Below are 13,476 nucleotides of genomic sequence, written 5' to 3' on the forward strand. Positions count from 1 at the left end.
GGCAAAAAGGTTTTACGCTTAATTCAAAAATGAGAGCAAGTGTCTGTGTCCCGAATACAAAGTGGGAGCTGGTTCCACAGAGAGGGGCCTGAAAAGTGATGGCTCTGCCTTCCATTGCACTTTTAAATCCCCTCGGAAGCCAGCAGTCTGAGAGCAAAGCACTCTGTTGGGATGATATGGCACTGTGAGATCTTGTATACAAAATTGGTGGTGATTATTCAAGACCTTGTGTGTGAGGGCAAGTATTTGGATTTTTATTTGGGATTTAATTGGGAGCCAATGAAGAGAGAAGTCCATATGGGGGAAATCTACTCTGTCCTTCCAGTCCCTGACTGTGCTCTGGATGCAGCGTTTTGGAAAACAGTGTAAAGGCTTTTCAGGAAGCTTTTAGGACACTGTGAAAATACTGAATTTGAATAGTGGAGGCTAGAAGTAGTGAATGTATCCTTCCTCTCTATCATTAGATGGAGAGAGTGTACAAAGGCCGGTATAGTGGGTCTGTGGCCACTCTTGCTTGCGCTTTTGCGTGTCTGTCAGCCAGCTGTGGAGAAGAGCAAAGTTTTTACATGCAAAGAGCTGTAGTGAAAAGCAGTGTTCCAAACAATGAAATGTGTCCACTCCTTGTGCTTTTCATGCAGTAATGTTTGAAGCTATTTCTGCTGTTGTCCCATTCCCGGTGAAATCCGCTGTGCCTCCAATCCCGATCCCAGTCCTCTTGCAAAGCAATCAGCATTTGTCAGACGCATGAGTCATTGGCGGTACTCAGACTGGATCCTGGACGACTACACGGGGGAACGTGTGGGGTGGCTAAGAGACCAATTGAAGGATGCCATGTTTACTGAATATGTGCCTAATTTTGTCAGGATATAGCTGGGTCCATTGCTTCTGCGTGCTCTATTTTCACAAGCAAAGGCCTGGCTCTTTCTCCTGGCACCTTCTCAGGTGATCTCCATGCCTTCTTCTCAAATCAACAACTGGACTGCCGCAAAACAGCTGACCGTTGTCGACAGGATTCGAACCTGTGCGGGGAGACCCCAATGAATTTCTAGTCCATCGCCTTGACCGCTCGGCCACAACAACCACATTGGTCTGTGGAACTACATACTTGAAAGACATACGTCTTCCAAGTCCTACGCCACACATCTTTCAAGTAGGATGTGCACAACAACGGCCACGCTGGATTGTAAATGCGGTAGCTGCATGACTTTGGTGCGAAAGCTTGTGGTTTTGCAGTTCCGTGAGATTGGTGCAGCACAGCTGCGGTTGAAGCTAGCTGGCTGACATTAGCTTGCTTGTTTGCATGAACAGTAACACACACAGCTGATGATTTTGCCACCGCAAAGAGCTGATCAGTACATGGTTAGTAAAATGTTATCTTCATTCCAAACATTCAGCACAATATTTAAAGTGGGACTGGGTGTCTTTATGAAGAAGTAGCGTGTCCAATCAAAGTTTCATGTAAGAAGGTATAGGTATGAAGTGATGAGAACTCAAAGCCTGTTTGAACAGTGTCTTTCCACAGCAAACGGTAGCAGCGAGGCCGATGAAGAATGCACCTGGCCTGACATTGTAAGCATTTGCAGAAAGAGCGGAGAACGTTTTTAGTGTAAAATAGTACGCAGCCCACATGCTTGAACAGCACTGCGAGTGGCAACTGCGATGGCCGGGAATCGAACCCGGGTCAACTGCTTGGAAGGAAGCTATGCTCGCCACTATACCACCATCACTGTGAAAGACTGCAACATCACTGATTCATTGTCCGGCTTATACAGATTTTCAGGACAATTAACAAGGTGGGCATTGTGATTACTCGCTTGTCAGGTTCTAAACTGGTCAAAAGGTAGATCACTAAAAAGACTAGTGCTTTCATGCAACTGCACATTTAATCTTATCAGCAAAGCTTCTTTGCTACTCAAGTGTGGCCTCTCACGCATTTAAACTCTTGCGTGATTTTTAGCACCTTGAGAGTCGCAATGGTCACACGAGTTCTTCAGGTCACAGCAGACAAGGTGAGAATAGGTGTGAATCTGTCTTGGGACGAATCTGGGACGAGGACGTCTTTGGCTCCTCTTTCAAGTTATTGGACTTTGGCAAAAAGGTTTTACGCTTAATTCAAAAATGAGAGCAAGTGTCTGTGTCCCGAATACAAAGTGGGAGCTGGTTCCACAGAGAGGGGCCTGAAAAGTGATGGCTCTGCCTTCCATTGCACTTTAAAATCCCCTCGGAAGCCAGCAGTCTGAGAGCAAAGCACTCTGTTGGGATGATATGGCACTGTGAGATCTTGTAGACAAAATTGGTGGTGATTATTCAAGACCTTGTGTGTGAGGGCAAGTATTTGGATTTTTATTTGGGATTTAATTGGGAGCCAATGAAGAGAGAAGTCCATATGGGGGAAATCTACTCTGTCCTTCCAGTCCCTGACTGTGCTCTGGATGCAGCGTTTTGGAAAACAGTGTAAAGGCTTTTCAGGAAGCTTTTAGGACACTGTGAAAATACTGAATTTGAATAGTGGAGGCTAGAAGTAGTGAATGTATCCTTCCTCTCTATCATTAGATGGAGAGAGTGTACAAAGGCCGGTATAGTGGGTCTGTGGCCACTCTTGCTTGCGCTTTTGCGTGTCTGTCAGCCAGCTGTGGAGAAGAGCAAAGTTTTTACATGCAAAGAGCTGTAGTGAAAAGCAGTGTTCCAAACAATGAAATGTGTCCACTCCTTGTGCTTTTCATGCAGTAATGTTTGAAGCTATTTCTGCTGTTGTCCCATTCCCGGTGAAATCCGCTGTGCCTCCAATCCCGATCCCAGTCCTCTCGCAAAGCAATCAGCATTTGTCAGACGCATGAGTCATTGGCGGTACTCAGACTGGATCCTGGACGACTACACGGGGGAACGTGTGGGGTGGCTAAGAGACCAATTGAAGGATGCCATGTTTACTGAATATGTGCCTAATTTTGTCAGGACATAGCTGGGTCCATTGCTTCTGCGTGCTCTATTTTCACAAGCAAAGGCCTGGCTCTTTCTCCTGGCACCTTCTCAGGTGATCTCCATGCCTTCTTCTCAAATCAACGTCTGGACTGCCGCAAAACAGCTGACCGTTGTCGACAGGATTCGAACCTGTGCGGGGAGACCCCAATGGATTTCTAGTCCATCGCCTTGACCGCTCGGCCACAACAACCACATTGGGCTGTGGAACTACATACTTGAAAGACATACGTCTTCCAAGTCCTACGCCACACATCTTTCAAGTAGGATGTGCACAACAACGGCCACGCTGGATTGTAAATGCGGTAGCTGCATGACTTTGGTGCGAAAGCTTGTGGTTTTGCAGTTCCGTGAGATTGGTGCAGCACAGCTGCGGTTGAAGCTAGCTGGCTGACATTAGCTTGCTTGTTTGCATGAACAGTAACACACACAGCTGATGATTTTGCCACCGCAAAGAGCTGATCAGTACATGGTTAGTAAAATGTTATCTTCATTCCAAACATTCAGCACAATATTTAAAGTGGGACTGGGTGTCTTTATGAAGAAGTAGCGTGTCCAATCACAGTTTCATGTAAGAAGGTATAGGTATGAAGTGATGAGAACTCAAAGCCTGTGTGAACAGTGTCTTTCCACAGCAAACGGTAGCAGCGAGGCCGATGAAGAATGCACCTGGCCTGACATTGTAAGCATTTGCAGAAAGAGCGGAGAACGTTTTTAGTGTAAAATAGTACGCAGCCCACATGCTTGAACAGCACTGCGAGTGGCAACTGCGATGGCCGGGAATCGAACCCGGGTCAACTGCTTGGAAGGAAGCTATGCTCGCCACTATACCACCATCACTGTGAAAGACTGCAACATCACTGATTCATTGTCCGGCTTATACAGATTTTCAGGACAATTAACAAGGTGGGCATTGTGATTACTCGCTTGTCAGGTTCTAAACTGGTCAAAAGGTAGATCACTAAAAAGACTAGTGCTTTCATGCAACTGCACATTTAATCTTATCAGCAAAGCTTCTTTGCTACTCAAGTGTGGCCTCTCACGCATTTAAACTCTTGCGTGATTTTTAGCACCTTGAGAGTCGCAATGGTCACACGAGTTCTTCAGGTCACAGCAGACAAGGTGAGAATAGGTGTGAATCTGTCTTGGGACGAATCTGGGACGAGGACGTCTTTGGCTCCTCTTTCAAGTTATTGGACTTTGGCAAAAAGGTTTTACGCTTAATTCAAAAATGAGAGCAAGTGTCTGTGTCCCGAATACAAAGTGGGAGCTGGTTCCACAGAGAGGGGCCTGAAAAGTGATGGCTCTGCCTTCCATTGCACTTTAAAATCCCCTCGGAAGCCAGCAGTCTGAGAGCAAAGCACTCTGTTGGGATGATATGGCACTGTGAGATCTTGTAGACAAAATTGGTGGTGATTATTCAAGACCTTGTGTGTGAGGGCAAGTATTTGGATTTTTATTTGGGATTTAATTGGGAGCCAATGAAGAGAGAAGTCCATATGGGGGAAATCTACTCTGTCCTTCCAGTCCCTGACTGTGCTCTGGATGCAGCGTTTTGGAAAACAGTGTAAAGGCTTTTCAGGAAGCTTTTAGGACACTGTGAAAATACTGAATTTGAATAGTGGAGGCTAGAAGTAGTGAATGTATCCTTCCTCTCTATCATTAGATGGAGAGAGTGTACAAAGGCCGGTATAGTGGGTCTGTGGCCACTCTTGCTTGCGCTTTTGCGTGTCTGTCAGCCAGCTGTGGAGAAGAGCAAAGTTTTTACATGCAAAGAGCTGTAGTGAAAAGCAGTGTTCCAAACAATGAAATGTGTCCACTCCTTGTGCTTTTCATGCAGTAATGTTTGAAGCTATTTCTGCTGTTGTCCCATTCCCGGTGAAATCCGCTGTGCCTCCAATCCCGATCCCAGTCCTCTCGCAAAGCAATCAGCATTTGTCAGACGCATGAGTCATTGGCGGTACTCAGACTGGATCCTGGACGACTACACGGGGGAACGTGTGGGGTGGCTAAGAGACCAATTGAAGGATGCCATGTTTACTGAATATGTGCCTAATTTTGTCAGGACATAGCTGGGTCCATTGCTTCTGCGTGCTCTATTTTCACAAGCAAAGGCCTGGCTCTTTCTCCTGGCACCTTCTCAGGTGATCTCCATGCCTTCTTCTCAAATCAACGTCTGGACTGCCGCAAAACAGCTGACCGTTGTCGACAGGATTCGAACCTGTGCGGGGAGACCCCAATGGATTTCTAGTCCATCGCCTTGACCGCTCGGCCACAACAACCACATTGGGCTGTGGAACTACATACTTGAAAGACATACGTCTTCCAAGTCCTACGCCACACATCTTTCAAGTAGGATGTGCACAACAACGGCCACGCTGGATTGTAAATGCGGTAGCTGCATGACTTTGGTGCGAAAGCTTGTGGTTTTGCAGTTCCGTGAGATTGGTGCAGCACAGCTGCGGTTGAAGCTAGCTGGCTGACATTAGCTTGCTTGTTTGCATGAACAGTAACACACACAGCTGATGATTTTGCCACCGCAAAGAGCTGATCAGTACATGGTTAGTAAAATGTTATCTTCATTCCAAACATTCAGCACAATATTTAAAGTGGGACTGGGTGTCTTTATGAAGAAGTAGCGTGTCCAATCACAGTTTCATGTAAGAAGGTATAGGTATGAAGTGATGAGAACTCAAAGCCTGTTTGAACAGTGTCTTTCCACAGCAAACGGTAGCAGCGAGGCCGATGAAGAATGCACCTGGCCTGACATTGTAAGCATTTGCAGAAAGAGCGGAGAACGTTTTTAGTGTAAAACAGTACGCAGCCCACATGCTTGAACAGCACTGCGATGGCCGGGAATCGAACCCAGGTCAACTGCTTGGAAGGCAGATATGCTCGCCACTATACCACCATCGCTGTGAAAGACTACAACATCACTGATTCATTGTCCGGCTTATACAGATTTTCAGGACAATTAACAAGGTGGGCATTGTGATTACTCGCTTGTCAGGTTCTAAACTGGTCAAAAGGTAGATCACTAAAAAGACTAGTGCTTTCATGCAACTGCACATTTAATCTCATCAGCAAAGCTTCTTTGCTACTCAAGTGTGGCCTCTCACGCATTTAAACTCTTGCGTGATTTTTAGCACCTTGAGAGTCGCAATGGTCACGCGAGTTCTTCAGGTCACAGCAGACAAGGTGAGAATAGGTGTGAATCTGTCTTGGGACGAATCTGGGACGAGGACGTCTTTGGCTCCTCTTTCAAGTTATTGGACTTTGGCAAAAAGGTTTTACGCTTAATTCAAAAATGAGAGCAAGTGTCTGTGTCCCGAATACAAAGTGGGAGCTGGTTCCACAGAGAGGGGCCTGAAAAGTGATGGCTCTGCCTTCCATTGCACTTTTAAATCCCCTCGGAAGCCAGCAGTCTGAGAGCAAAGCACTCTGTTGGGATGATATGGCACTGTGAGATCTTGTATACAAAATTGGTGGTGATTATTCAAGACCTTGTGTGTGAGGGCAAGTATTTGGATTTTTATTTGGGATTTAATTGGGAGCCAATGAAGAGAGAAGTCCATATGGGGGAAATCTACTCTGTCCTTCCAGTCCCTGACTGTGCTCTGGATGCAGCGTTTTGGAAAACAGTGTAAAGGCTTTTCAGGAAGCTTTTAGGACACTGTGAAAATACTGAATTTGAATAGTGGAGGCTAGAAGTAGTGAATGTATCCTTCCTCTCTATCATTAGATGGAGAGAGTGTACAAAGGCCGGTATAGTGGGTCTGTGGCCACTCTTGCTTGCGCTTTTGCGTGTCTGTCAGCCAGCTGTGGAGAAGAGCAAAGTTTTTACATGCAAAGAGCTGTAGTGAAAAGCAGTGTTCCAAACAATGAAATGTGTCCACTCCTTGTGCTTTTCATGCAGTAATGTTTGAAGCTATTTCTGCTGTTGTCCCATTCCCAGTGAAATCCGCTGTGCCTCCAATCCCGATCCCAGTCCTCTTGCAAAGCAATCAGCATTTGTCAGACGCATGAGTCATTGGCGGTACTCAGACTGGATCCTGGACGACTACACGGGGGAACGTGTGGGGTGGCTAAGAGACCAATTGAAGGATGCCATGTTTACTGAATATGTGCCTAATTTTGTCAGGATATAGCTGGGTCCATTGCTTCTGCGTGCTCTATTTTCACAAGCAAAGGCCTGGCTCTTTCTCCTGGCACCTTCTCAGGTGATCTCCATGCCTTCTTCTCAAATCAACAACTGGACTGCCGCAAAACAGCTGACCGTTGTCGACAGGATTCGAACCTGTGCGGGGAGACCCCAATGAATTTCTAGTCCATCGCCTTGACCGCTCGGCCACAACAACCACATTGGTCTGTGGAACTACATACTTGAAAGACATACGTCTTCCAAGTCCTACGCCACACATCTTTCAAGTAGGATGTGCACAACAACGGCCACGCTGGATTGTAAATGCGGTAGCTGCATGACTTTGGTGCGAAAGCTTGTGGTTTTGCAGTTCCGTGAGATTGGTGCAGCACAGCTGCGGTTGAAGCTAGCTGGCTGACATTAGCTTGCTTGTTTGCATGAACAGTAACACACACAGCTGATGATTTTGCCACCGCAAAGAGCTGATCAGTACATGGTTAGTAAAATGTTATCTTCATTCCAAACATTCAGCACAATATTTAAAGTGGGACTGGGTGTCTTTATGAAGAAGTAGCGTGTCCAATCCCAGTTTCATGTAAGAAGGTATAGGTATGAAGTGATGAGAACTCAAAGCCTGTGTGAACAGTGTCTTTCCACAGCAAACGGTAGCAGCGAGGCCGATGAAGAATGCACCTGGCCTGACATTGTAAGCATTTGCAAAAAGAGCGGAGAACGTTTTTAGTGTAAAATAGTACGCAGCCCACATGCTTGAACAGCACTGCGAGTGGCAACTGCGATGGCCGGGAATCGAACCCGGGTCAACTGCTTGGAAGGCAGCTATGCTCGCCACTATACCACCATCGCTGTGAAAGACTGCAACATCACTGATTCATTGTCCGGCTTATACAGATTTTCAGGACAATTAACAAGGTGGGCATTGTGATTACTCGCTTGTCAGGTTCTAAACTGGTCAAAAGGTAGATCACTAAAAAGACTAGTGCTTTCATGCAACTGCACATTTAATCTCATCAGCAAAGCTTCTTTGCTACTCAAGTGTGGCCTCTCACGCATTTAAACTCTTGCGTGATTTTTAGCACCTTGAGAGTTGCAATGGTCACGCGAGTTCTTCAGGTCACAGCAGACAAGGTGAGAATAGGTGTGAATCTGTCTTGGGACGAATCTGGGACGAGGACGTCTTTGGCTCCTCTTTCAAGTTATTGGACTTTGGCAAAAAGGTTTTACGCTTAATTCAAAAATGAGAGCAAGTGTCTGTGTCCCGAATACAAAGTGGGAGCTGGTTCCACAGAGAGGGGCCTGAAAAGTGATGGCTCTGCCTTCCATTGCACTTTAAAATCCCCTCGGAAGCCAGCAGTCTGAGAGCAAAGCACTCTGTTGGGATGATATGGCACTGTGAGATCTTGTAGACAAAATTGGTGGTGATTATTCAAGACCTTGTGTGTGAGGGCAAGTATTTGGATTTTTATTTGGGATTTAATTGGGAGCCAATGAAGTGAGAAGTCCATATGGGGGAAATCTACTCTGTCCTTCCAGTCCCTGACTGTGCTCTGGATGCAGCGTTTTGGAAAACAGTGTAAAGGCTTTTCAGGAAGCTTTTAGGACACTGTGAAAATACTGAATTTGAATAGTGGAGGCTAGAAGTAGTGAATGTATCCTTCCTCTCTATCATTAGATGGAGAGAGTGTACAAAGGCCGGCATAGTGGGTCTGTGGCCACTCTTGCTTGCGCTTTTGCGTGTCTGTCAGCCAGCTGTGGAGAAGAGCAAAGTTTTTACATGCAAAGAGCTGTAGTGAAAAGCAGTGTTCCAAACAATGAAATGTGTCCACTCCTTGTGCTTTTCATGCAGTAATGTTTGAAGCTATTTCTGCTGTTGTCCCATTCCCGGTGAAATCCGCTGTGCCTCCAATCCCGATCCCAGTCCTCTCGCAAAGCAATCAGCATTTGTCAGACGCATGAGTCATTGGCGGTACTCAGACTGGATCCTGGACGACTACACGGGGGAACGTGTGGGGTGGCTAAGAGACCAATTGAAGGATGCCATGTTTACTGAATATGTGCCTAATTTTGTCAGGACATAGCTGGGTCCATTGCTTCTGCGTGCTCTATTTTCACAAGCAAAGGCCTGGCTCTTTCTCCTGGCACCTTCTCAGGTGATCTCCATGCCTTCTTCTCAAATCAACGTCTGGACTGCCGCAAAACAGCTGACCGTTGTCGACAGGATTCGAACCTGTGCGGGGAGACCCCAATGGATTTCTAGTCCATCGCCTTGACCGCTCGGCCACAACAACCACATTGGGCTGTGGAACTACATACTTGAAAGACATACGTCTTCCAAGTCCTACGCCACACATCTTTCAAGTAGGATGTGCACAACAACGGCCACGCTGGATTGTAAATGCGGTAGCTGCATGACTTTGGTGCGAAAGCTTGTGGTTTTGCAGTTCCGTGAGATTGGTGCAGCACAGCTGCGGTTGAAGCTAGCTGGCTGACATTAGCTTGCTTGTTTGCATGAACAGTAACACACACAGCTGATGATTTTGCCACCGCAAAGAGCTGATCAGTACATGGTTAGTAAAATGTTATCTTCATTCCAAACATTCAGCACAATATTTAAAGTGGGACTGGGTGTCTTTATGAAGAAGTAGCGTGTCCAATCCCAGTTTCATGTAAGAAGGTATAGGTATGAAGTGATGAGAACTCAAAGCCTGTGTGAACAGTGTCTTTCCACAGCAAACGGTAGCAGCGAGGCCGATGAAGAATGCACCTGGCCTGACATTGTAAGCATTTGCAAAAAGAGCGGAGAACGTTTTTAGTGTAAAATAGTACGCAGCCCACATGCTTGAACAGCACTGCGAGTGGCAACTGCGATGGCCGGGAATCGAACCCGGGTCAACTGCTTGGAAGGCAGCTATGCTCGCCACTATACCACCATCGCTGTGAAAGACTGCAACATCACTGATTCATTGTCCGGCTTATACAGATTTTCAGGACAATTAACAAGGTGGGCATTGTGATTACTCGCTTGTCAGGTTCTAAACTGGTCAAAAGGTAGATCACTAAAAAGACTAGTGCTTTCATGCAACTGCACATTTAATCTCATCAGCAAAGCTTCTTTGCTACTCAAGTGTGGCCTCTCACGCATTTAAACTCTTGCGTGATTTTTAGCACCTTGAGAGTTGCAATGGTCACGCGAGTTCTTCAGGTCACAGCAGACAAGGTGAGAATAGGTGTGAATCTGTCTTGGGACGAATCTGGGACGAGGACGTCTTTGGCTCCTCTTTCAAGTTATTGGACTTTGGCAAAAAGGTTTTACGCTTAATTCAAAAATGAGAGCAAGTGTCTGTGTCCCGAATACAAAGTGGGAGCTGGTTCCACAGAGAGGGGCCTGAAAAGTGATGGCTCTGCCTTCCATTGCACTTTAAAATCCCCTCGGAAGCCAGCAGTCTGAGAGCAAAGCACTCTGTTGGGATGATATGGCACTGTGAGATCTTGTAGACAAAATTGGTGGTGATTATTCAAGACCTTGTGTGTGAGGGCAAGTATTTGGATTTTTATTTGGGATTTAATTGGGAGCCAATGAAGTGAGAAGTCCATATGGGGGAAATCTACTCTGTCCTTCCAGTCCCTGACTGTGCTCTGGATGCAGCGTTTTGGAAAACAGTGTAAAGGCTTTTCAGGAAGCTTTTAGGACACTGTGAAAATACTGAATTTGAATAGTGGAGGCTAGAAGTAGTGAATGTATCCTTCCTCTCTATCATTAGATGGAGAGAGTGTACAAAGGCCGGCATAGTGGGTCTGTGGCCACTCTTGCTTGCGCTTTTGCGTGTCTGTCAGCCAGCTGTGGAGAAGAGCAAAGTTTTTACATGCAAAGAGCTGTAGTGAAAAGCAGTGTTCCAAACAATGAAATGTGTCCACTCCTTGTGCTTTTCATGCAGTAATGTTTGAAGCTATTTCTGCTGTTGTCCCATTCCCGGTGAAATCCGCTGTGCCTCCAATCCCGATCCCAGTCCTCTCGCAAAGCAATCAGCATTTGTCAGACGCATGAGTCATTGGCGGTACTCAGACTGGATCCTGGACGACTACACGGGGGAACGTGTGGGGTGGCTAAGAGACCAATTGAAGGATGCCATGTTTACTGAATATGTGCCTAATTTTGTCAGGACATAGCTGGGTCCATTGCTTCTGCGTGCTCTATTTTCACAAGCAAAGGCCTGGCTCTTTCTCCTGGCACCTTCTCAGGTGATCTCCATGCCTTCTTCTCAAATCAACGTCTGGACTGCCGCAAAACAGCTGACCGTTGTCGACAGGATTCGAACCTGTGCGGGGAGACCCCAATGGATTTCTAGTCCATCGCCTTGACCGCTCGGCCACAACAACCACATTGGGCTGTGGAACTACATACTTGAAAGACATACGTCTTCCAAGTCCTACGCCACACATCTTTCAAGTAGGATGTGCACAACAACGGCCACGCTGGATTGTAAATGCGGTAGCTGCATGACTTTGGTGCGAAAGCTTGTGGTTTTGCAGTTCCGTGAGATTGGTGCAGCACAGCTGCGGTTGAAGCTAGCTGGCTGACATTAGCTTGCTTGTTTGCATGAACAGTAACACACACAGCTGATGATTTTGCCACCGCAAAGAGCTGATCAGTACATGGTTAGTAAAATGTTATCTTCATTCCAAACATTCAGCACAATATTTAAAGTGGGACTGGGTGTCTTTATGAAGAAGTAGCGTGTCCAATCACAGTTTCATGTAAGAAGGTATAGGTATGAAGTGATGAGAACTCAAAGCCTGTTTGAACAGTGTCTTTCCACAGCAAACGGTAGCAGCGAGGCCGATGAAGAATGCACCTGGCCTGACATTGTAAGCATTTGCAGAAAGAGCGGAGAACGTTTTTAGTGTAAAACAATACGCAGCCCACATGCTTGAACAGCACTGCGAGTGGCAACTGCGATGGCCGGGAATCGGACCCGGGTCAACTGCTTGGAAGGAAGCTATGCTCGCCACTATACCACCATCGCTGTGAAAGACTACAACATCACTGATTCATTGTCCGGCTTATACAGATTTTCAGGACAATTAACAAGGTGGGCATTGTGATTACTCGCTTGTCAGGTTCTAAACTGGTCAAAAGGTAGATCACTAAAAAGACTAGTGCTTTCATGCAACTGCACATTTAATCTCATCAGCAAAGCTTCTTTGCTACTCAAGTGTGGCCTCTCACGCATTTAAACTCTTGCGTGATTTTTAGCACCTTGAGAGTCGCAATGGTCACGCGAGTTCTTCAGGTCACAGCAGACAAGGTGAGAATAGGTGTGAATCTGTCTTGGGACGAATCTGGGACGAGGACGTCTTTGGCTCCTCTTTCAAGTTATTGGACTTTGGCAAAAAGGTTTTACACTTAATTCAAAAATGAGAGCAAGTGTCTGTGTCCCGAATACAAAGTGGGAGCTGGTTCCACAGAGAGGGGCCTGAAAAGTGATGGCTCTGCCTTCCATTGCACTTTAAAATCCCCTCGGAAGCCAGCAGTCTGAGAGCAAAGCACTCTGTTGGGATGATATGGCACTGTGAGATCTTGTAGACAAAATTGGTGGTGATTATTCAAGACCTTGTGTGTGAGGGCAAGTATTTGGATTTTTATTTGGGATTTAATTGGGAGCCAATGAAGTGAGAAGTCCATATGGGGGAAATCTACTCTGTCCTTCCAGTCCCTGACTGTGCTCTGGATGCAGCGTTTTGGAAAACAGTGTAAAGGCTTTTCAGGAAGCTTTTAGGACACTGTGAAAATACTGAATTTGAATAGTGGAGGCTAGAAGTAGTGAATGTATCCTTCCTCTCTATCATTAGATGGAGAGAGTGTACAAAGGCCGGCATAGTGGGTCTGTGGCCACTCTTGCTTGCGCTTTTGCGTGTCTGTCAGCCAGCTGTGGAGAAGAGCAAAGTTTTTACATGCAAAGAGCTGTAGTGAAAAGCAGTGTTCCAAACAATGAAATGTGTCCACTCCTTGTGCTTTTCATGCAGTAATGTTTGAAGCTATTTCTGCTGTTGTCCCATTCCCGGTGAAATCCGCTGTGCCTCCAATCCCGATCCCAGTCCTCTCGCAAAGCAATCAGCATTTGTCAGACGCATGAGTCATTGGCGGTACTCAGACTGGATCCTGGACGACTACACGGGGGAACGTGTGGGGTGGCTAAGAGACCAATTGAAGGATGCCATGTTTACTGAATATGTGCCTAATTTTGTCAGGACATAGCTGGGTCCATTGCTTCTGCGTGCTCTATTTTCACAAGCAAAGGCCTGGCTCTTTCTCCTGGCACCTTCTCAGGTGATCTCCATGC

At 46.3% G+C, this 13,476-nt stretch overlaps 9 non-coding genes across 9 annotated transcripts; all 9 read right to left on the reverse strand.

The window, feature by feature from the left end:
• Positions 1 to 998: 998 nt before the first annotated feature.
• Positions 999 to 1,080, reverse strand: trnas-aga (transfer RNA serine (anticodon AGA)). The gene has a single exon. It is a non-coding gene; the product is annotated as a tRNA-Ser (tRNA).
• A 2,007-nt stretch (positions 1,081 to 3,087) lies between these two features.
• Positions 3,088 to 3,169, reverse strand: trnas-aga (transfer RNA serine (anticodon AGA)). The gene has a single exon. It is a non-coding gene; the product is annotated as a tRNA-Ser (tRNA).
• Positions 3,170 to 5,176: 2,007 nt separating this feature from the next.
• On the reverse strand, positions 5,177 to 5,258 carry trnas-aga (transfer RNA serine (anticodon AGA)). The gene has a single exon. It is a non-coding gene; the product is annotated as a tRNA-Ser (tRNA).
• Positions 5,259 to 5,820: 562 nt separating this feature from the next.
• trnag-ucc (transfer RNA glycine (anticodon UCC)) lies at positions 5,821 to 5,892 on the reverse strand. Its single transcript has one exon. It is a non-coding gene; the product is annotated as a tRNA-Gly (tRNA).
• Positions 5,893 to 7,252: 1,360 nt separating this feature from the next.
• Positions 7,253 to 7,334, reverse strand: trnas-aga (transfer RNA serine (anticodon AGA)). The gene has a single exon. It is a non-coding gene; the product is annotated as a tRNA-Ser (tRNA).
• A 575-nt stretch (positions 7,335 to 7,909) lies between these two features.
• Positions 7,910 to 7,981, reverse strand: trnag-ucc (transfer RNA glycine (anticodon UCC)). The gene has a single exon. It is a non-coding gene; the product is annotated as a tRNA-Gly (tRNA).
• Positions 7,982 to 9,341: 1,360 nt separating this feature from the next.
• trnas-aga (transfer RNA serine (anticodon AGA)) lies at positions 9,342 to 9,423 on the reverse strand. The gene has a single exon. It is a non-coding gene; the product is annotated as a tRNA-Ser (tRNA).
• Positions 9,424 to 9,998: 575 nt separating this feature from the next.
• Positions 9,999 to 10,070, reverse strand: trnag-ucc (transfer RNA glycine (anticodon UCC)). The gene has a single exon. It is a non-coding gene; the product is annotated as a tRNA-Gly (tRNA).
• A 1,360-nt stretch (positions 10,071 to 11,430) lies between these two features.
• On the reverse strand, positions 11,431 to 11,512 carry trnas-aga (transfer RNA serine (anticodon AGA)). Its single transcript has one exon. It is a non-coding gene; the product is annotated as a tRNA-Ser (tRNA).
• Between the last annotated feature and the right edge of the window lie 1,964 nt (positions 11,513 to 13,476).

This window comes from Diplotaxodon limnothrissa, linkage group LG9 (genome assembly GCF_057381915.1).
Source record: "Diplotaxodon limnothrissa isolate DT_005_m linkage group LG9, D_limnothrissa_male_GT1.1, whole genome shotgun sequence".
NCBI lineage: Eukaryota > Metazoa > Chordata > Actinopteri > Cichliformes > Cichlidae > Diplotaxodon > Diplotaxodon limnothrissa.